Source organism: Lontra canadensis, unplaced genomic scaffold, assembly GCF_010015895.1.
Source record: "Lontra canadensis isolate GAN:19392208 unplaced genomic scaffold, GSC_riverotter_1.0 scaffold115, whole genome shotgun sequence".
Lineage (NCBI taxonomy): Eukaryota > Metazoa > Chordata > Mammalia > Carnivora > Mustelidae > Lontra > Lontra canadensis.
In genome coordinates, this window is record NW_022631109.1 from 1,372,596 (window position 1) to 1,399,379 (window position 26,784).

General features: G+C 38.3%; 1 protein-coding gene across 2 annotated transcripts in view; it reads right to left on the minus strand.

Moving 5' to 3' along the window:
* The window catches only part of LRRC4C (leucine rich repeat containing 4C), a 1,149,700-nt gene that overhangs the window by 392,586 nt on the left and 730,330 nt on the right, over positions 1-26,784 (minus strand). The window lies entirely within an intron of this gene.

The following is a 26,784-nucleotide window of genomic DNA, read 5'->3' on the forward strand; positions in this document are numbered from 1 at the left end:
CACATACGTAAGTGATTCAGAGACAGCACAAAGTTGATCTATATATATTTTACCAGTATTAGAAATACAGTGATTTCCAAACAATATAAATTTTCACCTAGAAAGGTAAGAACATTAAACAAATCTTAACACCTAAGTCTTCAAGGGAAATTATACATGTTCCATCATAAACATGAAAAACTCTAATTAGTAGGCTTATTTAATTATCAACTTAAAATAACTAGATTTCCTAAATGTTGGCAAAATAAAATGCAACCATCTATTTTTTTTGTATTTGTGTTTTTCGAGGACACTAATATTACCCTCAGTTTAAAATGTAAAATAAAATAAAATAGACTGGAGACAAGAATTTGGTGCAAAGGTGATGTAGTAAATGACCTTTTTTTGAAGCCTCCTATATGCCAGCCATCTTGCTGTGTAATTTTACATTGTTCATATTAAATCATTACAAACCATAAAGTAGTAATACTGCCTAAATATCTAGTAACTTGTTCTGGTCAGAGATCTCGTGAAAGTGAGCTGGGGGAGAAAATAATGTTTATCTTACTCTGAACTAGAGCTGGTGCTTCTTTCCATTTTATCACACTACCTAAAAGAGCACCACTCAGACCTCTAGACGAAACTGACCTTGTTCTCCCAGGACTGCTCCATACCCATGATTGAGCCAAGTGGGAGATGGGGGTATAAGAGGTGAACCATTATTTTTTTAAGTTTTTTTTTTTTTAATTTATTTATTTGACAGACAGAGATCACAAGTAGGCAGAGAGGCAGGCAGAGAGAGAGGAGGAAGCAGGCTCCCCGCTGAGCAGAGAGCCCGATGTGGGGCTTGAACCCAGGACTCCGGGATCATGACCTGAGCTGAAGGCAGAGGCTTTAACTCACTGAGCCACCCAGGCACCCTTAAAAGGTGAACCATTCTTGCCCAAGCTGTTCCTCCTTCAATGGGCCATCTTTGCTCCACGACTCCCCATCAGCCTGGATGAGATTTTCTTAGTGCGGCATTCCATCTGAGACGTTTCTCCTCAATCATCAATTCTTACCTTGCAAGACTCACTTTGTATACCCAGGAGTTGTGCTGCTTCAGAAGGTTCTCTACCTACTCTTGTTCCCTTTCCTTTTTATCATTCAGACATTTCCCCAATAAATATCAAATTTCACTTTGGTCTCAACTTCTTAGAAAACTCAAACTGACACTGCTTGCATGGAGAAAGGTCCGACAAAGTAGGTAGTATGATGAGGTTTTGAGACTCTCTCACTCCCTATCCAGCTGGCAAGCACAGCCTCATACAGTATGGAATATGGGGCAAGAAGCATCTTTGACCTAAAGCCAAGAGCCCGTTGCTCAAAATGGCACTTGGGGTAACCTTAGAAACAGCCTGATAGAGGAGATGCCTTTGCCAGTGAGATGATTTAGGCACTGGCAAAGTGTGGGAGTGACAATGCCTATAGGGACAGTGGAGGGGGGCTGATTATTATTAAATTATACTGACATCAGGCAGAGGGGTAATGAGAAGTTGAGGGTGCTTAAGAAACAGTAAAAAGCTAAATGGGAAGGCAAGAGAAACTCTTTGATAGCACACAGTTATACAGAGGCCCTTATTTTCTCCAGTGGAAGAGCAAATACAAATGGTTCACAGCAAATTCAAGAATTAATAGTTGGAAGCACAGAGCTCCTGAGATAAATAAATGCTCAGACCTGGCAGATCTGCTATGAGAAGGTCCCCAGACTGACTTGGAAAGCCCTCAACTCTGAAACATGGAACGCGGACATCCAGGGAGGAAACTCTTGAGGCATTTGGCTCTGCAGAGTCCCTTGAGCCATTGGAGCTTGAAGACATGGCCCACGCCTCTCCATTAAGACTCCCCCAGTTGCTTCCCCTCTGAAGGAAGACACTGCAGAGCTCCCTGCCTGCTCAAGGCAACAGGTACTGCTTTCTGGAACTGCTGCTTCTTCATCTCTGACCTGCCAGGCCAATCACTAGGGTTACATTTCAGCATAAATTGGCTGGGGATGCACTGGATCTGATAACTAAAAGAAGAGAGACTGCACTCCAAACAAACTGCAGGAATTAGCTAGTATCTACAAGCACCAGAAGACAACCCTTATGTTTAGACTTTCGGGGTGATTGATCAATGTGGGGCAGAACATACAGCCACATTCGTTGACTTGAGAGTGCTTCTTTCGGACACAGGATTGAGTGCCCTGGCAAAGACCCTGCCTAATAAGCATATTCACTGATAGGGAGGCTCTTAGAAGCTTGGAGAAAAATGCCCAGTGCCGAGTGAAATGTGAGCGCCTGAACTGCCTCGTGAGACAGAAAAGGAATGAGTAAAAAGGCTTGTGGGGTGAGCATACTGAAATGAATATGTTCTGTGATCCAGGACACCCACTAGAAGCCTCTCATCTTCTACCAGAAGGTGCAGAGGCACATAATTCTCCTAGGCCACTGTGAATGCCCTGGTGAGAGGGACACCAAAATCTCTAATAAGTTCAGTGGTGAATGTCCTCTGCAGATCAGGGCTCATAGTACCAAAGGTGGACACACAGAGCTGGGCTTTTAATAGCAGTGGGAGTGATGGGGGTTGCTGCAATGACCGCACATATAAATCCAAATAGTAACACACTTTGACCTGGGAAATCACAACCAAATGTTTCTATGACCCTATTTACTATCACTCCCACTGAGATAATTGTACTTTTCACCCTCTTAATTTTAGGCTCTTCTGGGTTAGAAGTTATGGTCCTTAAAGGGGGAATGTTCTTTCCATGGGCCAAAGCAAGGTCCCATTAAGCTATTACCAAGGCACTTGGACTTGTATGGACAAGAAGGCAAGTCACTATTTTGGCAGGGGTAATTTGCCCTGGTTGGCAAGAGGAAGTAAGGTTGATATTATACAATGCAGGATGGAGAAATACGTGTGGGAACAAAGTTACTCACTAGCTGCCTCTGGTTATTCTTTGCCCAACTTTAACTATGAACCTACACATGCAACAAATACAGACTGAGACAGGTATAATTTCTAGGAGCTTAGACCACTCAGGGATAAGAATTTAGGTCACACACCCGGAAGAATTCATTAAGACCTACTCAGGGGAGAGGGAAGGGTGAAGAGGGTTGGAAATGGATTCTGTGGGAAGAGAGCAAATCAGTTGCTGCCCTGAGATTACTGAAATGAACTACAGTTGGAGTAAAGTGTAGTTTATTCCACTTCCCCACCCCCCCTTCACACTTTCTTCTCAGGAGGAGAAGCCCATGGCAATCATGGAGTCGCTCCCACCGGTGGAACAGTGGGTCTGTGTTACACAGGGGATAGACAGTGGCTGCCTTGGGAGTGTGTGACCCATCTGTCTGTGAAAAACCTGCTCTGAGTCATCAGCAATTAGTTGACAGCCTCAAGGGCCACAGTTTTACAGATTTCATGTAAAAGGCATACTCTTTCAAGGATGCTCTCATTCAGGGACTAAGTTTGGAGAGGGTACTACAGCTAGGTCATTCCTGCCCAACATGGTTCTTGCTGATGGGAAGTCTACCTTCTGGAGCTATCCAGTAGCCTGACAGCAAGGATCTCACAGTGCCACTGCAGTTGCTGCCCTAAGCTCCTTCCTCCACTCACTTCTTTCATAGATGTCAGATCTACTCTGTGGTCTGAAGGCTCTCCTGCCTCTTCCTGCTCCCCCCATTTTCCTTCAGAAGTATTTCCTTCTGATATTTCCCCCCTACCATTTTTTGAAGTAATCTGACTCTATCTTTGCATCCCTTTTTTGGATTTCTCAAACACATATACCCCCCTTAAGGAACAAAAGATTTCTCAAGACGCACAAAAATCTGGGTTTGTATGGAAATCCCTTGCTTTTTAGTTAAACTTACTGACCATAGAAGAAAAAGAAGACAATCTTTATACACGGGGAATCTATGGACTGTTCAGTTATTCAGGTAACATTTAATATTTTAAATATAACCAGAGATGCTTCAAATATTCTCAAATTCATATCATAGGAAATGTTAAGAAGATTATTGGTTTATTCTAAGATACATATTTCCATTGAAATTATGTGTCTCTTCTGTGTACACATCTCTTCTTAAATGCCTTCCAACTTCCAATTATGTCATATTTTTTCCTCAAATATTTTTTTGACCACTTGACTAGAAAAACTTGGAAAGTGATATAAGCCACACTTGAGGTCTGCATGCTAAATATTCCAATGGATTTGCTCATTATTTAATTTTTCTGTGCATCACCCTTACAGAACACATAATTCAAATTAACTCTTCGGCAAAACTACAAAGAGTTTTAGGGTTGCTCACAAAAAATCAAAACTATTTAATGGCCCTACCTTGACTACTAAATTTCTACTGTATGTATCAGATTAAGACAGAAAGCAAGTCAAATCTATAATGCTTAGGTAGATGATGTCACATAATTTCTATATTTGGATAACGGCAGAAAGAATCACAATCTGTAACAAATTACTAACTCTTACCAGAAGTTGGATTGATGTAGCATTACAAAAGATTCCTTAATTTAACTTTCAAGTCATATACTCAAATATGTTGGGTGAGAAGGTATGTTCCTTATGCAGTACTGGGATTAGCCAAGGAAAATATGGATCTACCTCCTGGTATATCTTGTTTTCTCTCTTACATTGCTAATGAGCTCAAGCAGCAATAGCATTTTTTTTTTTTTCCTAAACAAGGTTCAGGTTAAAGTTAGCATTATTGCTTAAAGCATTTTTAAATATTGGAATTAAGCTTAGCCTTAGTTTGTATAATAGTCTCAGATGCATGGAACACCTCATGCAAAGGAACCTAATTTTTTTAAATAAAGAAGAAATCAGAATAGAAGCATAAATTACAATGTGTCAGGCAGTGCCGTATCTATAATTAGCCCAGGTATTAAATGTCTTTCTTAAGATAAAAACATAGAGATTCTTAAGTCATTTAAACTAACCATCTGTTTGCTTAGTACTTATTATAGTTCTCTAGATTTTGTACAATTAGTAGTGTTAGTTTTACCTTTCAAAGGATTTAAATTACTTTTGGCTACAAGGTGAAAAATAACTCAATTAAAGAAGCATCAATGAGTGTGTCTCAGGTGCAAATATATTAACTAAGAATAATAGAATTAAAGTGGGGTTAAGTTTGTCCTAATTTTAAAGTCCTGAAACCTTTGCTTCCAGGATAGGAACGATTTCAAAGCTTTGGAATGATGTAAAGATGGCTGACTTTCTTAGCAAGCTTTTTAAAAACCTGGTAATCATTTTTTTTTTTAATAACTTAGAGAGTTTCTAAATGGGATAAAAAAGAAAGGCAAAGGAGTACAGAAAAAAGCAAGGCAAGCCAGTCAATGCTTATTGAACATCTATTATACACCAGGTATTGAACTATGTGTTTTCACAAATGTTATCTCCTTTAATCCTTCCAACAGTAGTTTGATATAATTATAATTGCTCCATTTTATAGCTATGGACACTTGGATTTAGTAAGGTTAAATGACGTGGGCAAAGGGCTGATAAGTGGCCCAAATGGATTCAGGTGTTTCAGATATTGAAGTCTATTCTTTTCCCATAAACCGAGATAAGCTACATGACTTTTTATAAGGCTCTCTATTTCCAGGATTCTGTAATGAAGTTTGACATACAGTTACTAGTCTAGAAAAATGATGTAGCATCATTTAGCAGCAGGAAGAACACTGGGTTAATGGTCTTTCTGCAGACAGTCAGATAAGACATATGATTTGTCCTATGCTCTAGCCCTACCAGACTATTATTACTCTGGCATGTGGCAGTCTCTCTGTAATGTCACTTGAATGAATAAGTCCCAGAACTTTGAATCTTCTGTGCCTTTATTCAAGCTGGTACCCTTTCTCTCCTGTTCATTTTCCTGTGAAAACCTCCTTCACTTTAATGTATATTTTGCAAGTCCAGTTCAAATACTATTTATTTTTTTAATGAAGAACACTTCATACCTGTCAGAATGGCTAAAATTAACTCAGGAAACAACAGGTGTTGTTGAGGATGCAGAGAGGGGACCCCTCTTACACTGTTGGTGGGAATGCAAACTGGTATGGCTACTCTGGAAAACAGTATGGAGGTTTCTCCATACTGTTAAAATTAGAACTGTCCTATGACCCAGCCAGTGCATTACTAGGTATTCACCCAAAGTATACCAAAGTACTGTTTTGATGGGGCACATGCTCCCCAATATTTATAGCAGCATTATCAATAAGAGTCAAATTACGGAAAGAGCCCAGATGTCCACTGACTAATGAATGGATAAAGAAGTGGTGTACACACACACACACACACACACACACACACACACACACTGGAATATTACTCAGCCATCAAAAATAATGAAATCCAGCCATTTGCAATGACACAGATGGAGCTAAACAAAGTAAGTCAGAGAAAGACAAATGCCACATGATTTCACTCATGTGTGGAATTTAAGAAATAAAAGATGAACATAGGGGAAGGAAAAAGAGAGAAACAAAGTACAAGAGACTCAAATATAGAGAATAAACTGAGGATTGATGGAGGGAGGTGGGTGGGAGAGGGGCTAAATGGGTGATGAGTATTAAGAAGGGCACTTGTGGGACGCCTGGGTTGCTCAGTTGGTTGGACGACTGCCTTCAGCTCAGGTCATGATCCCGGAGTCCCCGGATCGAGTCCCACATCGGGATCCCGGCTCCGTGGGGAGTCTGCTTCTCCCTCTGACTTTCTCCTCGCTCATGCTCTCTCTCACTGTCTCTCTCTCAAATAAATAAATAAAAATCTTTAACAAAAAAAAAAAAAGGTCACTTGTGATGAGCCCTGTGTGTTATATGTAACTAATAAATCACTAAATTCTATACCTGAAACCAATTTTACCATATATGTTAACTAATTAGAATTTAAATAACTTGAAATAAAGATTAATTAATCAACTAATTAATTAAAATGAATGAATGAAGGAATGTTGGGTAGAATTCACCTGGGGGGGTGGATAATGAGGACATTCAGCATTCACTAGTCTTCTCTTTGGTTTATTTTTGTGCAAGGCAATTCTTAAATGGATCCCAGTGATCCCCATTTCTTGGTAATTTTGCTCTTGTGTTATCCCCTGCCCTTGAAAGTGTGCTGAGGCCAATGACTTGCTTCAAATGAATAGCATATAGTAGAAGTGGTGGAATGTCACTTCTGAGATTAGATTACAAAAATTCTGTGATTTACATCTTGCTAGTCAACTTACTCTGTCAGACCCCTAACTCGGGGGGAGCAAACTGCTATATTATGAGTAGTCCAGTGAAGAAAGCAACATGGGAAAGAACTGATGTCTTCAACCATCAGCCTGAGAGGATGTGAGTCCCTTGAGTCTAGAGTCAAAAGCCACAAACAGGTGAGTGAGCTTGGAAGTGTATCCTCCTCAATTAAGCTTTGATATGATCACAGCCCCAAGACAATACCTTGATACCAGGTTTATGAGGGCCCCTGAGTAAGAGGAGCCAGCTAAGGCATGCTTGAATTCCTACTTTGCTGAAACCATGACATAATAAATGTTTATAGGTATAAGCCACTAAATGTGGGGGTAACTTGTTATATAGCCAATAAAATCTCTATTTCAGCACTTACCACAATCTGATTTGCCTAATGCTACTGAGTCATGCTTAGGATTTGGAGGAATTGATTAATATGAACAGAAACTCTTCCTGGATCACAGTGAATATCCACTATCTAGCCAAGAAAGAAGGATGTAATATCTCCACCTTAGAATCACACACTGACAATGGAGGAAATCTATCAATGTCTATTGCACAGGTATAGTAACCCATGGAGTCAGTCAACTATGAGGAGGTGGGATAAGGGAACATGGAATAAGGCACGGGGAAGTTGGAAGAATGGAACCAAATGACCCTCCTATAGAGATGATACACTGATACAGACTTGGTGCATAAAAGAGTCTACCTTGGTCTCAGAGATGACAAGTTCTTGAAAATTTGGTCTACTCATGTGTCTGGGCCTTTCTCAGTTCAGCCCACAGTAGGTGCTAAATAGATAATCACTGAACGAATGAATCAAGGAACAAATGATGTTATAACACAGCCTGAATTCAGAGTCAGGTGCTGAAACTGATATAAACATGATTATCTGAGTCCAAGTTTCTTATCTATAAAACAATAGAGCCAAGTTAGAAAAAATTGAGTATCCTACCTAGATAGTTTTGAAAGTCTATGGTTCTGCATCTCCTAAAGAATTACAAAACTACAGTGACTACAACAGACTGAAAAATCTTTCCTGACCTTCTTTATTAACTCTTAAAAGCAATATGACAAAATTTAGGAGAACTTCCCATTCAGAGGCATCTGGGTGGCTCAGTTGTTGGGTGTCTGCCTTCGGCTCAGGTCATGATCCCAGGGTCCCTGCATCAAACCTCTCACCAGGTTCCCTGCTCAGCAGGAAGCCTACCTCTCCCTCTGTTGCTTCTCTTGCTTGTGTTCCCTTTCTTGCTCTCTCTCTCTCTCTCTCTTTCTCTCTCTCTCTCTGTTTAATAAATAAATAAAATATATAAAAAATAGAACTTCCTATTCAGTATATACATATGGGTGTATATAATGTCTGGGTGTGTTTGTATGAGAGTATGTGTATATTTATATATTTTTAAAATTGTAATATGTCGTCAGTTTTCTTGGGTGCAAAATGGGAATAACATTCTCTGTTCTACATATATGTTTGAAGATTAAATGATATACAAGAAGTTTCTGGCATAATGACTGATATAAACTGATCACCATGAGCTCAACAACCCCTTTATTGATGGTTCAATGAAAATGGACTTCTATCTTTTATTCTATATGTGCTAATAGGATTTTTTAAAACTCAAACATTTATAATATTTTGAAGCAATCAAAAGTAGTCAAAAAAGACAACATAGGGGCGCCTGGGTGGCTCAGTGGGTTAAAGCCTCTGCCTTCGGCTCAGGTCATGATCCCAGAGTCCTGGGATCAAGCCCCACATCGGGCTCTCTGCTCCGCAGGGAGCCTGCTTCCTCCTCTCTCTCTCTCTGCCTGCCTCTCTGCCTACTTGTAATCTCTGTCTGTCAAATAAATAAATAAAATCTTAAAAAAAAAGACAACATATATATATATATATATACATATATATATATATGTAGTGGAATAATAAGCAATCATTAAATTTATGTTGTTGAGGAACAGAGACATAAGAAATGTACACTGAGTAAAAATAAGTCAGATTAGCTACAACAGAGTTTGTACAATATGATAATATCGTATAAAAATACGTGTATATAAATAGATGACATTTATGCATTATATACACATATTAATGTGTACATATGACAGAACATATTGTATATTTTACTATATATACACAAACATATATACACATGTATATATGCATATATACACGATAAATAAAAATCTTCACATATATCTATACTCATGTAACAGTGCTAGAAAGGCATGTACAAAAATAGAACAATGTCTGGGTGGTATCTTTATACCTGAGTTTTTGGGCTTTGTTGTTTTTTTTTTTTTCTATGCATTTTTGAAGTTCTCAAATTTTTGGACTGAATACATAACACTTTCATATTGGGAAAAAAAAATCAATCCTTGCAAATTAAATTATATGAGACCAGCCTCACTGTGGCAGCAAGGGCAAGCATTCTGTGTGTGGAAGACTTAACTGTGCCCGACTCAAAGCCTATTTAACATGGATGACTGTCATGTGCTGGGTGGCCCGGGGACGGCCAGGCAGTGATGCTGATGCTGCTTATGGCACAGGAACACTCTAAAAATATACTGGTTGTACTTTTAGATTATGTAAAGTGGTTGTATATGTCCCTCTACCTTGATGGATTTCTCTCTTGTAGAGATACGTGTAACACCATCACCATTAAGGTGTGAAGAAAGTCCCTAAAAAGTATGTCTGTTTTGGGGGAAATTATACATTCATTCAGGATACGGAGCTGTCTCTTGTTCTACCACAGTGGCTCGATATATGCTATGTATTTATTTTCTTCCCCACCTTATCTCTCTGGAACCTGATTCTTTTTCTTTATAATATCTGCTCTAACAATGCTTTTTTTCCCCTCTTATCTTCTAAGATCCCAAATATTTAAATGAGCTCTTTGAGGTATTACTGGCCATTGTGAATACTGAATATACAAGAAAAGGATAGCATGAAATCAAATACCTGATTTATGAAATAGAAAAAAAGAGAAGAACTCTTATATTTTGAATTAAAGATTTATTTGTTTTAGAAAGAGAGAGCATAAGCAAAAGGGGCAGAGGAAAAGGAAGAGAAAATCCCAGGCATGATTTAATGCTGGGCATGGAGCATGTGACCTTGTGACCCTGAGATCATGACCCGAGCCAAAACAGAGTCAGATGCTTAACTGATTTTACCACTCAGGCACCCCGAAAGGGAAGAATTTTTTAAAAAGAGACAAGAAATATCTTTGCACTTGCTAACACAACATTTTATAGAATTTTCTTCTGTTTGATGCCTTTTTCTGCTGATGAAGAACTATATAGCTTGGAATTACTATTATAAATTCTGATGTCCACTATGTAAACAGTGTCACTAATGTTACCTCTTTTGTACCTAAAGAGCCTCATGAATATGTAATTAGATTAGAATAAAACTGCATTGATGGTAGTGATATAGGATATTTAATTATGGCTTCTATAAATAGCACACATAGGATCTGTGCTGAATTGTTAGAGTTTAATTTCCTTCCATGGGCATATCCATTCATTTAATGACTAATCTGGGAAGGACAACCATGTGTAGAGCTACTCTAAACACTAAAGATACCTCAGTAAACAAGATAAAGTCTGTGTCAGCATGGGACTCACATTCTGATGAGAGAAGACAGTAATCATCAAGCCAAAAATATCCAATGAGCTAAAAGTGGATGTTTTGTAGGGAAAAAAAAAAAAAAGGGATCAAGGTAAGTAGAGCACAACAATGGGCAGTCCATTAGCTGGGTTGGAGGAAGTTCCTTTGCAAAGATGTGGAGCTGAGACCTGAATGATGTGGACAAACCAGAGAAAGCAGCTCAGGCAGAAAAACCAGCATGTGTAACAATCCTAAATAAGGAATGACTTTTGGGTAGCCAAGTGGTTGAGAGAATGCTCTTGTAGTTAAACTTTGTGAAGAAGCAACAAGTTGCAGGCACTGAAGTCAGGATGGGTAGCAGGGCTTTGTTTCCAGAGATGGTCGTAGAGGCCACCATAAGATGCTTGGCTATTGTCTTAAAAGCAAGAGGGCTTCATGGGGAGGAGTATAAAAAAGAGAATATAATGATCTTACTTAGGCTTTAGGAAGATCATGCCAGCTGTTGTGCAGATAAAAGACTACAGGAGGATGAGAATGGAAATAAGGCATCCAGTTAGGAAACTGTTATGTTTCAATTACAAAACTGTGCTACATTGAATTACATACGTTTAAATTACAAAAATAAAAACTAAAATGCATACTGATGCTCATTGCCCACAAATGTCACAGAGTTTTGGGTTTTGTTTGTTTGTTTGTTTTAGTTATATTTTCCTCGTCTGTGACTTTCACTGTTGACTAATAGTGTTTATAGAGAATGTTCATATACCCTCATATTATAGAATTCTCAGATGAATGAGATTGTAAAAAAAAATTAAAAACACTTAATTTCCACCAACAGATATAGCTGAACATGCTGAGGGCAGAAAACTCAGCTGACATAGTCAAGGGCACCTTCTAGAATCAGATGCATGGAGAGATATGACTGGGACACAGGACTCCTGACTTCCAGCTGAATGATCTCCCTGTATACTATCTTGTTTTATCTATAATTAGAAACAGCTCAGAGGCTCTTTCTAAATAAAACAATATCTGATCCTAACCTTTCCACTATATTATGTTTCCATCTGTTATTCCTGACAATTAGAGATCTTTAAATATTTCCTGTGGGTTAGGACATCTTCCCATAGTGAGGCTTTCAGGTTTCTTTGACAACGGGTTCTTATGAAGAGTGAGAGCTCGATAGATTCAGAAGCCCCATCTTAAGAATAAAGGGAGTCCAAAAGGTTTTCCAAATCACCTGGCTAACAGAACCTTCCTCTAGAGCAGTGATCCCTCTGTGCTCTTTGGATAGATGCTTTTTTTCCCTACATAGCTGGCTACTTCACCAAAATCTGGAACCCTAACTCCTTCCTGAAGGAGTCTCACCACACAATCTCCTGACCTCTCCCTTACTCTCTACTATTGCATATTTCCCTCCTTAACAAAAGGTTATCATGTCCTATATTATAGGACGTATCCTACCTGATTTAATACAAGGCAGCACAAGCAGTAGCAGTTAACTTACTATATGAAATAGATTTTTTTTTCAAAGATACTAATTGAAGGGGTGCCTGGGTGGCTCAGTCAGTTAAGTGTCTGCCTTCAGCTCAGGTCATGATCTCAGGGTCCTGGGATTGAGTCCGCATCGGGCTCCCTGCTCAGGGGGGAGCCTGCTTCTTCCTCTCCTTCTGTTAGCTCTCTCTCTCCCTCCCTCCCTCTCTCTCTCTCTCTCAAATAAATAAATAAAATCTTTTTTTAAAAAGACACTAATCAAAAGGTGCCAGAATTAATCCCTGTCCAACCAGATGAATAGTATTTGCTGAAAAGTAACAGTAGATGATAACTCAGTATGTTGGAGTTTTGTTACGGCCTCAGGAAGGAAAGGGCTCATCCATGAGTATGTGTGTTTAGAAATCCAAGATGACTGGACCAACAGTATCTATAGAAAAAGAAGTGGAGTTCAATTATGGGCTGGGGTTTAGAGCTGAATACATCTTAAAAGAGGACCAGAAAGGGAAGGACAGAGCTACGTAATAGTATGAGGGCCCATTTATCAGAACGGAAGTCAGGGTTTGGGTTTGGAGAATGAGACAAAAGCCTGGTTATTTAAATTGAGATGCCAATCTCAAATGTTTAAACTGAATCCCTTCCATTTAAGGTTAGGGTTGGTCCTAGAAATAGGACCAGAATAGCTGTGATGGCAGATATATAATGTGGGCAGAGATAATAGTGTGGGGAAATCTGAAGGTCTTGGTTTTAACATAAGTGTTTGATTACTTTTCAAAATACACACTCTAGATGCAAATAATATTTATCATTATAGTACTATTTTACATTAAAAGATGAGATAACCACTGAAAATGAGGTGCTTATATTTTTTGCAAATAGATAATTGCCTTCATTCCAGTCTATCCACATTCATTTGGTCCTCTACAAAAATGTGTTCACTAAAATCCAGCCTGCAATTAGACTTGAAATTGTTCGGTTAGTTAAAATAAGATAAAACAAGGGTCTCCAGGGTGGTTATTAGTGCCCTGAGCCTTGGGATTAAGGATTCAGAAGAATAATCACTCTACTAAGTTTTAGCTCTCAGTGACGCAAGTCACTTAACTATATCCAGGTTTCATTTCTCCATCTTTAGGATATTATAGAGAATGGTAAGGTTTCAAGATTTCTTTTTGCAAGCCAAGATGCTCTTCAACAGACAAATGGATAAAGAAGTTGTGGTCCATATACACAATGGAGTATTATGCCTCCATCAGAAAGGATGAATACCCAACTTTTATATCAACATGGATGAGACTGGAAGAGATTATGCTGAGTGAAATAAGTCAAGCAGAGAAAGTCAATTATCATATGGTTTCACTTACTTGTAGAACATAAGGGATAACATGGAGGACATTAGGAGAAGGAAAGGAAAAGTGAATTGGGGGAAATTGGAGGGGGAGATGAAGCATGACAGACTATGGACTCTGAGAAACAAACTTGGAAGGGAGGGGGGTGGGAGGATGGGTTAGCCTGGTAGTGGGTATTAAGGAGGGCCCGTATTGCATGGAACACTGGCTGTGGTGCATAAACGATGAATCTTTGAACACTGAAAAATAAAATAAAATAATAATAATAAAAATATTGTTGTTGTTATTATTATTATTAGAATTATAAAAGAAGATTTCTTCTTGCAGTGGTGCTTTATTCATTTAACTTAGAAAGGCAAAATCCACTGGTATTTTCTAGATCACGAACATTTTTGTTAGTGTTCTTGGTGTTTCAAAAAATGTTTTGGTTTTGCCTGTTCCTCCTTTACAGCACACCACTGCCCTCCCCACCCTTACCCCCCTCCACCATAGCTGGCCACAGGAAAGTAACTGTCATTCTCTACATGTTCCCAGAAACTTTCATGCTTCCATGACTTTGCGTATGCTGTTCCCTTTGCTTGACAAATTTGTCCTCGTTCCATCAGTCTAAGATAATACCTGTTTCTTCTTTAAGACTCAGCTCCAGCTTTGACTCTGCCTGAAAATATTTGAAGGTATTTGTTTTACCTAGGGCTGAGTTTAATGCTTCTCTTTTAATTTTCCCCCAAATCCTAAGTCTTCCTGATGATAGTAAGTTTCATAAATAATTGTTTTGTTGTCCATTTACCCAACACACTGGGAAGACCTAGTAGAGGCCACAACACAGGAAATGTTTGCAGTAGATATTTCCTGGATGAACTGACTAATGGTTTGACAGAGGGCAACTTGGACAAGAGACACATGCTAGAACCTCAGGTTCCCCCCCCGACCCCAGGTTCTCATTTTATTTTATTATTTTTTAAACTTTTTATTTAAATTCAATTTAGCTAACATAGAGTACATTATTAGTTTCAGGGATAGAATTTGGTGATTTATCAGTTGCATATAACATCCAATACTCATTGCATCACATGCCTTCCTTGATGCCCATCACCCAATTACCCTATCCCCCACCTCCTCCCCTCCAGCAGCTCTCACTTTGTTCCCTAGAGCTAAGAGTCCCTTATAGTTTGCCTCCGTCTCTGTTTCCTCATTTGTATAATGAGGATACAAATAGGAAACTTATGTTTCAATTACAAAAATATGTTACATTGAATTACATATGTTTAAATTACAAAAGTAAAAACTAAAATGCATACTGATGCTCATTGCCCACAAATGTCACAGAGTTTTGGGTTTTGTTTGTTTGTTTTAGTTATATTTCCATTTGTATAATCAAATCACACAGTCATTTGGTTGTTGCAAGAATTAACAGTGACAATGGTTGTAGACTATTTAGCACAAAGTTGGTACGTTATAAATGCTCAGGGAAGAATGGCCACTTATTAGATTTTTTTTTAATGCTTCTATCTGAATTTATGAGATTTGGCTTCTGTGTTAAAATAGCCTGGTAATTTACTGACACAGCAATGTGTACAGTTGAAAGGTGACAGTATGTGTGAGAAACTATGTGTGTAACATAAACCATAAAATATCTTTTTTGCACTTGAACTATGCTGAAAAAAAAAATCAGTCTTCCGGGGGAAATGTAGTTCAACGGATTCTGCTGTGTCCATCCCAAGGTGACAAGTCCTATCTTTATCTAGCCCAGGACGAGACTTTTTATTTGCTTTTACAAAAGGAGATTCCAGACAGCAGACCAAGTCTCCCTCTGAGTGCAGTTGCTTGGAGCTACTGGCAAGCCAGGGTAATAGTGGCAGGGTCCAGAAGACTACAAAATGGACCCTGCAAACTTGACAAATAAAGTAGGAATTGTAAGTACTCATGTACCATAAGTTTATTTGACTGTCATGCTGTTCAGAGAGTCAAAATTTCTAAATACATCTAGAGGTAATGTCAGGAACAATTGTGACTTGAGGGAAGGCGGCAGTCAAGCCCTCCCCTTAAGAGCTGCGGAGCTGGGACAATAGTACAAATGCAAACCCAAACACCATATGGATAAATACTTTAAAATTATAAATCAAGCTAACCAACTGTGAGATAAAATGTGTGCAAGCCTCCTATTCTTGACAAATGCCCCTTCATGCTAATCTAGAAGGCAGGCTTTAAATTTAGAATTCTCAGAAGCCTTGGAATCAGGGCAGGAACTTGGGATAAGGGGAAGGCGGAGCTGGCTCCAAGTCCAGGCTTTACCTCCCTCTGTTTTCACCCGGTTCCTTCCCACATCACCGAGAGATGGGCGCACAAACCTACAGACAGCTCAACTCACTTATTGGAATTCCTTCCACATCTTCCTTCCCAGGCTCCTGCAAACAGCTGTTCTTGGCCACCCTGAAACTGACGTGCATACAGAGGCCTATACATGCCCCCAGAAAGGTTCACATCCCTGAGGGCTGGAATGCCTTCTAGAAAGCTACATCGTGGTGTCTTAAGACTCCTCTCCCCATGGACTGGGGCACGGTCAAAGGAGAGGAGAATGTTCTCCTCTAAAAGGAGCCCAAGGCAAGAGCCTCTCATGTGCACCATGGCAATAAAATCAGCCCTTTGCAGCACAGGGTATGGAAGAAAAAAAAAAGAAAGAAAAGAAGCAAACACTATACAGCTTAAGAAAATCTCAGTCTTCTAGCCTGCAAGTGTTATGTGAGAGTGAGATGAAAGGGACAGAAAGAACATGAAATAAGTGCGTGTCATAGGCTAACCAACTGTCCAGATTTTCCTGGGACTGAGGGATTTCCTGGGAGATGGGACTTTTGGTATGAAGGCTTGTAAAGTCCTATGCAAACTGAGATGTGTCCATCACTACGTCTTTATAATTCCAGGCCTCCAAAATTATCTTACTAGAAATAATTTTCGTCACTGGAAAGGGCCTATAAGAAGGTATAGAAATATCTGATTTCTAGTCTGAAGTGTACTACTAATTAGCTGCGTGAATTTAAGCCTCTCTAGCTGGGTTTCTTCTATAAAATGAAGAATTGGTTTTCTGCAAGATCTAAGTTGGGATATTCCACAATGTACTGGAGACTGAAAAGACAGAATTTTTCTCATCAGTGGAAAACAACAGTAATTACAAGAATGACATATTTCTAGGAATAAGCAAATATTCTTCAGCGATACCACTCTAACAAACACATGGGAAAAACCACCCGCAGCAATGGGCTGGATCATGTAGGATGGACGGATTGCAAAATGTGGCTGCATTTCTGTCCGATCTCATTCAATGGGTGCATTTTCCTTCTTACAAAATTATATCCTGATAAATCACATGCAAAATAGCTCACACTGAAGACAAATCACAGCCTTCCTAGACACATTCTCACTTTCTTGTATTTTCTTCCAATTTATCTTTATTTTTCTGCTGCTGAGCAGTAAAGCAAATGACAGAGAAATATGGCCCTGGGAATTGTCTGTTGTTTTAATTTTATAAAGGAAACAAAGTAACAGAAAGGTCTTCAATAGAGGGATGAAAGAGGATAAAATATCTGAATGGATTAGCAACTGCTCTCCTGGACTGAGGGTTCTTTGCCAGAAAAACTTGAGGACAGCAGGTATCAACAACTGACATTTTATTCCTAAATCATGCAGCCAAGCTGATGGATGGGTCTAGTAGCTGATGTCTGGATTCAGGACCTTTTGTCATTGTCTTGCTCTTATGACTGAAATGTGTACTCCTAGACCAGTTCTTTTTTTCTAATTCTTGGTCTGGATCCTTGCCTCTCCTACTGCCTTCACTTTGATGTGAAGTCTGTGTCCCTTAACCACTATGTTGGTCTTCAAGAGTGTTTAGGGGCACTGGCTGTCCCTGAAAATGGACATCTTGCCCAGGTCTTCTGAGGCCCCCAAAGGGAGCTTTTATGACAGCTCAACTCTCTAAAGAAAAAAAGACTCAAGGAGCTTTAATGTACATTTGTATACACAGAACAATTCCACCATGATAGCCAAACAGCATGGCCTGACATTAAGAGAAAGGCATGTTTAGATTTTTAGAATGTGGGCAAACCAAAGCTAACACTCTTAACCTGAAGCTGAAAAAGACAACTGCTACTTGGCCTTATTGGGATGGAAAATGGGGACAGGGCTATGGAAAAGCCAACCTCTCCAATCACTGAGAACCTGTAACACCTATTGTTCCATAAAACACAGTGCAGATTAAGGGAAGGTACTCTATTATTAGACTGTTCATGTACTTTATGCCACAAAGAGGCAATTTTGAAAGGGAAACAGGCATTATTAAATAACTATGCCAGGATAACAGGATAACAGGAATAAGCCAGGTCTTTTACTGGCAAACCTGGACACACAGTTACCCTATGACCTGATACCACCGTTCACTGTACACCACTAATTTGGTACGGGTGCAGGGTAGGGAGAGTGGATAAAGAGAGGTGATGTCGACCCTCAGAGGACGTTTGGCTATATTCAAGGACATTTTTGATCGTTACAGCGATGGGGAGGTGCTACTGATACCAAATCAGTAAAGACTGGGGATGTTGCTAAACCTCGTACAATGCACAGTCCGGTCCCTCAGAAGAAAATAAAATTATCTGACCCCAAATGACCATGGTGCTGCTTTTGAGAAACCTATTCTATACCCTCTAAAACCTCCCAAAGTTTCTTAAACCGCATGATCTTTTATTTTCTTGCTTCTTAGGTGAGGATTTGACTCTCTCTCAACCCATCTCTCTTTCCTGTGTCTGAACTTCCCTCCAACATATGGCCCCTGGTAAGCGGGTAAAACACAGGGAAACTTTACATATGTGTGGCAAAGTATTTTTGATCAGGGAATATACCTGGGGAAGGACGTAACCTTTTCACATTTCAGTTATATTTTAAAATCTAGATCTCTTTACTTTTATTCAATCCAACTACAGGTATCTATTGTCCACCAGGTTGAAGATGTTTTTACAAAAGATAATCTTATTCGTAATAATTTTTTAGTCATAAAATGACTTGCTTCTTAATTTTCTACCCAAGCAACACACACACACACACACACACACACACACAAATACACACTGAGAATGAAAAAGATTAGAAGTAAATTTTCATTTGTGGTAGAGAGATTAATTCTCCCACATCCCACCACTAAAAAAGCTTCTCAGCTCTTGAATTTTTAAAGGGATGTTGAGAGGTGATAGCAATTTTAATAGTACACATGGCAACCTAGATCCAAACTTTCTACAGATATTTTATAAATGTCAAAAATAAATCAATAAATCTATAAGGTACAATTTTAATTGGAGCAAAGATTGTTTTGTTCATTGCTAAATAATCAGCACCTAGAAGAGAGTCTCATCCATGGTAAGTATATGATTCATGTTCCTTTGTTAGTGGTGTTCTTGTCTACCCCAAACTTCTTGGACAAAAAGTCTCTTATCACATAAATCTCTAAAAAAGTGTGTTAGTTTTGAAGTCACTGGCTTAGTTAGGCCAAAATAGACAAAGTGATAGAAAATACAGTACATATTCTAGGTAAGCATTAAAATTAGGTTTATGGAAATATCTAGAACTTAAACAGCAACAAGCTACTGTGGTCTTTAAAAAAAAAATCTTGCTAAGGTATAATTGCATACCATAAAATTCACCCATTGCAAGTATAAAAAATTCTATGCTTTTTAGCGAATTTCTAGAATTTACAATCATACAATTTACAGTGCAGTTTTAGGGTATTTCCATCATTCCAAAATGTTGTCTGCTGCTTATTTCCAGTTGATGTCTGCTTGTTCCTCTCCACCATTATCTATATGTCTTATGTATTTGGACAAGTTGACTCTCCAAAGAGAGTGACCCTCCAAAAAGAGTGCCCCCCCAAAAGAAAGTAGTACATAAGACCCCTCTATTCCTTTTGCCTTCTGCCCGAAGTTCACATCAATCACAGTCACTCATCTGAGATTGGCAGACTGGTTGAGGACCAGGTACAGAAAGATAGCTGAAGCGATGCCTGAGACTCAGGGAAAGGGGAGTGAGAGATCTGCTTTGGTCAAGCATGCTTCTCTGGAGTGTGTGTGCACGTGTGTGTGTGTGTGTGTGTGTGTGTGTGTGTGTGTGTTTCAAAGTGGAAGGATTTGAAAAATAAAATGGTACTGGCTTTAGGATAAAATCCTACAACTGAGAATACGAGTAAGATAACAATGGTTGAAGAATTGATAACAAAGCATTGTCAAGTTTAATCAGTTTTTAAATCTTTTCATTTTACTTTCTAAATAGCCCTTTAATCTATCTATTTTCCTCCATGTCACTTCTTCCACCTTCATCCAGGGAACCAATATCTCTAGTCAACATTATTATCACAGGGTGTTAAACCACTTGCTCAAACTCCAGGACTGCCCTAGCCAATCAGGTCTTTACATAGACAGTGAGTGGTAATGAGTGATGTTTCTTTAACTCATATTTGAACACAGCACTCTCCTTGAAGCCAGCCACTACCTTCTTATCGTCCCATTGCTCTGGGATGTAAGTGTATTGATGGGGTCCCTGTTGATGACTATATCCTCACCCCTTACTATTCTTCATTCCCAAGCAACCCCTCTCTATTGAAATATTTCATTTTCTGATGTATAAGTGGCTCTTTGCTTCACATTTTATAATTTCTGAAAATCGGGCTGTTTACCATAGATTCTAGAGTAACACCCTCCCCAAAATATCTGACATGGAATGGATGATGCACTGATGATGTCATAAAATTGAGGAAACATAATATTTTCAATTTTTTTAGGATGTACCATGCTCTTTCTTATTTCTTTTCTTTCTGACTGCTGTTCTCCCTGCCTCAAATATTTTGTATAGCCCATTTCCACTTATTTTCACTATAAACTTGTTTTCACTTTTTCAGAATTCAGTCTAATTGGTAATTCCTTAAAGAGGTCTTTCTTGATGTAATCGAAGGCTGGGTTAAGTAGACGTCCCATGTTTTTATTCTATTCATTTTTGTATATCCAGCCTCATTTCCATACTGACTCACAAACTGACCAAAATGCATAAGTGAACAAAACTAACAATTCAGTTAATCCCAGTGTGATTCACTGACTCACAGAATTGTGAGCTAAATAAGTGTTTATTACTTTAAGCCTGTAGGCTTGAGGCAATTTATTAGGCAGTAGAAGATAACTAATATAGCTCATAGGTAAGGTGCTCTAGATTATGTGGTGAGATGTCTTATCCTGGGTAGTGGATTAGGACCCAGTGTCAACCCAAGTTCATGTCTTCCCCCAAATAAAATAGACTAAGGCAGAAGCTATTAGAACTGGGAATCATTCACACACACACACACACACATTCATATCTATATATACCATCATATATATACATGTATACTGTCATATATATATGCAGAGAATCACATATATCTACAGAAAATCATATGTATATATATATGCTATCATATACACGTACATATATATACCGAAATATCTGTATCTATATTTTAACATGATATATAATATATATTAACAGTTATAAAAAGGTAAAATTCCATGTTTCAATCAACGAACACTTACTGCTTTTAATATCTTAGTAGAACATAACTGTAATCCCAATGAAATTTTATCTTATTATCAAGATCACAGAATGAATAAGTAAAAGCAACATGACTACGGTAAGGCCAAGAACAGCATCTTTGCACAAGATTGTGGATTTGTTCATGTCATTGTCTCAGTGATATCATTGGAAACACAGAGCTTCCTCAGAAGCCTTTCAGTTCCAAGCAGAGATACCCTTTCCTATCATGGGCAAGAAAAGAAAAGAAAAAAAAAAAAGTCTGCTCACAGAGAAAACAAATACCTCACGTTATCACTAACAAGTAGAATGAAAAAGTCAAACTCATAGGAATAGAGAGTAGAAAGGTGATTACCAGTGGCTGAGAAGTGGGAGAAATGGGGAGATGGTAATCAAAGGTACAAGCTGAGGATTTTAGATGGGAGAGGAGTGAGGGTATGGGTGAACCCAGTGATGGGTATTAAGATTGCATGGAGCACTGGGTGTTATACATAAACAATGAATCTTGGAACACTACATCAAAAAACTAATGACATATTATATGGTGCCTAACATAAAATAATAAAAAATTTAAAAAGCTTTAAAAAAGTAAAAAACTTCTAGTTACAAGACAATTAAGTTCTGAGGATTGAATATACAGCATGGTGATTATAGTTAATAATACTGTACTCTATACTTGGAAGGTGTGAACACAGCAGATCTTAAATATTCTTATCAGAAATAAGAAATGCTAATTATGTGATGGCCATGCTATTGAACATTATGCTGGTAGTTATTTTGCAATATACATGTTATCAGATCAACTCTTTGTATACCTTAAACTCATACAATGTTATATGTCAGTTATATCGCAATAAACTAGGAAAAAGAAAAATAAACTTCTGCTAAGGGCCAGCTCTTTTAAGGAGAAAAATACCCTATTTTTTCGCTTTGGAGTTGCCAGCAGACAAGTGAATAGAAAGAGCATGTCTGATTTAATAATCTGACCCAACTTGATCTTTCTTTTTTCCTAAGGAGAAATACAATTATAATTATGTAAATGTTTTGATAATAAACATTATGTATTTAATAAGTATTTGAGTGTTCTTAGGATCATGGCCAAACCTCAGAACAACAGATGACAAAACTTAGGTAGAAACTTAACAATATATGTGAGCTTGGAATAATCTCTTCCTTCTTCATGAACACGATTCTTAGAAGTTTCTAGCATTTTTTTATTAAGTGGAAAAATTCTAAGTGTTAATACCATACTTTCATATTACTGCTTTTCCATTGTGTTTTGAAGCACAAAGAAGGGATAGAGAATAAAGAAAATGATATAAAATCCTAGCATTTTGCCAGTTGTTCTCTGAGCATGAAGTATATATGTTCTTTTCTTGAATGTATCTGAAATTTCCTATCCCCAAAATGAATCAGCAATAATCTTTATCTTCTTCATTTTGTAAATATCCATAGCCATAAATAAATAAATATACCCACCTTCTGCATAGCATAATTCAGTGACATTTCATCTTTGCTATGAAATGCAGATGTACATTCCCCATTAAGAGGCGAATCCTCCATGTCCAAATCTTAAATAGCTCAGTACTTCAGAAAGAATTGCCACTGATGAAATTTATGGCACAGATAAGAGCCCAATTCAAAAATCTTGACTTGGAAAAACAGGATTTTCATTCAAACTGGATAAATGAGCATTCCCTTTAAAGCTTTCCCTCTCAATACTGCGTTCTGAAGTAGTTAAACAAGTTTTGATAGCTACCTTGGACTCAGAAATACTGCTTCTTTTTGTTAAATGAACTATTTCAGAGGTATTATTGCCACTTAAATATGACCTTGTACTCCAAGATAGTGTTCCAGCGAATAATTGTGCAAACAAGTAATATTGATATTTTTCTAAACTGTTTACCTCCTTCATGCATCAAGCCTGGTCTTTTTGTTTTCATTCCTTTGAATGCATTCTGCTTTCCCTCTGAAACCATCTTTGAGGCATGGCAACGTCCTTTACTAAACTTAAGCTGGCTAATTACACTAACTGACAATTGCTCCATCAAATGGCCATGCATTCATTCAGGTATAGAAGTTCCAGTTAAAACTATAATTCAACGCAAATTCTATAGTAATTCATTTTCTATAAAATTGGAGCTTTCTTTTATAAAATTGACAATGAAAACACCTTCAGGGCATTGGACCATACTATTTTCTTAGAAATGTTTCTGACAATATTGGTGATTTTCCTTAATACAATTGTCGTCAAAGACTAGTCATCAGCTGGCTGGGTTCTCTCTGTAATTTAAACCTAGCCTTTGTTCTTAGCAGGGTTAGAGTTCATTCTCTTATTTGTCTGTTTTGTTATGTTTTTATTCTGTGAATAGTAATTTACGCAAGTTTGGTTTTATTTTTATATGAGAAGAATGGTAAGTTACTTTGCCACCTCCCAATAAAATATCCTGCAAAAGAGGGCTTAAATATCAAAAAGAAGGATAAAGTTATATGTGTGAAAATTAAAGTTTCCTGAAATTTTATATGTGGATATATACATATCTAGTTAGGAAGGTTGAGAAAACAAACCTGGTTATCCCACTGGGGAAAGGCTTAAAAAAATCAGGATCCATGTATTCTATGGGTAATTACATAGCCATAAAACATGATGTAGATTAAGACTATGCTTTGAGACAGGAACTATTTGTAGATAATGTTAATTTGGAAAAAAAAAAAAGAGAGAGAGAAGTATGTATACCACTGTTTCTACAGTGTAAAAATATTCCTGCAGATCCTTAGATAATGACAGGGAATATGAAAAATAATAATACTTTTACATAAGGTTTTAGAATTCTGTTCCATGTTCAAACTAATTTTTAATTGATTTTACAACTGCAGAATTATAATACCAGATTTATCAAGTGATACATGTTTTGTAATCAGCAGATAGTACTAAACAGTGACTCTACACTTAAAAATATTTAATGTTATAAGGAAAAAATAAATTGGTTGCCTACTTTAGTCACTGGCAGACTTAATCCAATCCACAGCATTTTTTTTTCAAAATACTGTCTGGAGAGCTGAACTTTCTTCTCCTTGTACTTACTCCACTCCCTTATTCAGTTTCACTTTTTCTCCTCCACTCAGTTTTTCCCATTCTATAATTTCCCACCTGAGGTTATTGAATGGTAGATACTTTGAAAGGTCCAATCTTTGACTTTCTTCTTCATACCCGTGCAATTCCACACATTCTAAACCACCTCACTCTTCTTACTCACTCTTTAGTTCTACTTGTTTGACTATACCACAGCTGCTGTAATAATAAACAACAAAATCACCAAAAAAGTTCAAGGGAGAGACTGCAGTAGAAAGGAAAGAGTTTTACATTTTTTTTTTTTTTTTAAGATTTTATTCATTTATTTGTCAGGGAGAGAGAGAGCACAACCAAAGCAGGGGAAGAAGCAGGCAGAGGGAGAAGCAGGCTTCCTGCTAAGCAAGGAGCCTGATGTGGGAATGATCCCAGGACCCTGGGATTATGATCTGAGCCAAAGGCAGATGCTTAACCGACTGAGCCACCCAACATACCACGAGTCTTACATTTCAATACGTTTCATGGTGTCCATTTCCTGCGTTTTGAACACGAGGTTCTGGATTTTGTGTTGCACTGAGATGCACACATTTTGTGCCCTGCCTGTCTACCTCTAATCATCTTTATCACTCTGTGTCTTGGCTGCTTCATATCCTTGCCTGACATATCCCACCCCAAATTTTTCTCACTGAAAATTCCTACTCGCCACAACTCAGTGTCCTCTCTTTCTCTCCATCCTGGTGGCTCAGTCCAGCTGTGTCCTAACCCTGTGGATGTTCTCTTGGCATTCATGGTCCTCTCTCCTGCTTCCTCAGCATTTTGTACTTAGTTCTTGAGCCAAACCCACCACACTTTATCTTTGGAGTATATTTCTCTCATGTAATTGTGAATACATGGAAGTCAAGGCCAAACTTCAATTCCACTTTTTCTCTAGTACAGAGGGACTCAATGATGCTTAATATATTAATATGCCATCAGGACAAAGGAGAGAATAAAATGTAAAGCTCGTAGACAGGAAGAACAACCCCGATGTGTGGCAAGCAAACATGCTCACTAGGGCATGGCCAGAGGCTAACACTGGTCCTCCATGCTAAAGCTAGAGACAGAACAGAACTGATGAAGTCCCTCCTGTTGGTCAAGGTTGCAAAGGTAACAGGGATGGAAGAACCAAAGATTTAAAGTAAAAACTCATTTATCAAACACCTCCTTTGTGCCACTTTTCACATTACTTGGTACATAGCCTCATGTGGTGCAGGGTACCTCTAGGTAGGCATGGTACTATTGAAATTTTGAACCTGTTAACTCTCCGTGGCACTGGCAGGCTTGTCCACTGTGGGATGTTTGGTAGCATCACGGACCTGTACTCACTAAAAGCCAGTAGAACCTCCCCCTAAAGTGATGACAATTAAAATAGTCCCCAACTAAATAAATCACAGAAATAGCAGAAAGAGTTGGATTTTGAAGGGGTATAATGTGGGTTGAGAATAGGAGCATCTCAGCAGGTCTCTCTATATCCTAAAATTGGAGGATTAGATATCTCCCTACACTTACCCTATGTCACTTATGGTACTTTGTAAAATACAGGAGTTGAGGCTCACCCCAGGGCTAGGAAGGAAACACAAGAGAAACTAGGATTAAATAAGACACCCAGCTGCAAAACCGTTTCCAGTAAGAAACTAAGTAACATTTTAAATACATATGTATATATTTTATGCATATAAAATTTATACACACACACACACAAACACACTTAAAGACACATAGATTGTTGACTGAGATCTGAATTTATAATCTCTTAGCTTACTTATTTGGTATGGAAAATGGTATGGGAAACATACCATTTTCCAAGGTATGTTTTATTGCACCCATTTGAAAGAGAAGTAAATTGAGTCTCAGCAAGTTTAAGCAGTGTCTGAAGGTTATTAGCTTTGTCAAAATGACAAATGGTTATTACGTGCCTATTGTGTGGTGGGTTTTGTTCGATGATTGTACAAGGATGAGCCAATACAAACACACACCTGGCCTTGTGGAGCAATTAAATACTCACACACTTGACTGTAAATGGTAAGTGGTGACACAGTCCATGACAGGGGGCAGAGAAGCTTTTCTGTAGCAAGGAATAAATTGGAGCCACACAAGGCAGTAGATCTCAGAGGCATCAGAATCAGCTAGAGGGATGGCAGAAACACAGATTCCTGAGCCCCCTTCCTAGAGCTTCTGATGGATAAGTCTGGGGTGGACCTGAGAATCTGCATAATGAACACATTCCCACTGGATCAAGTGCTATGGATGGTGCTGGTTTGGGGACCACTCCTAGGGAATCACTGAATGTTCCAAGCAAAGCAAATCATGTGGGCAAAGCCTGTGGGGAAAAGGGACCTAGACCATTCTGTGCTCCTCCCATACTGTGCTAGAAACTCCTGCCTTTTTACATGTGGAAAACCTGCCAG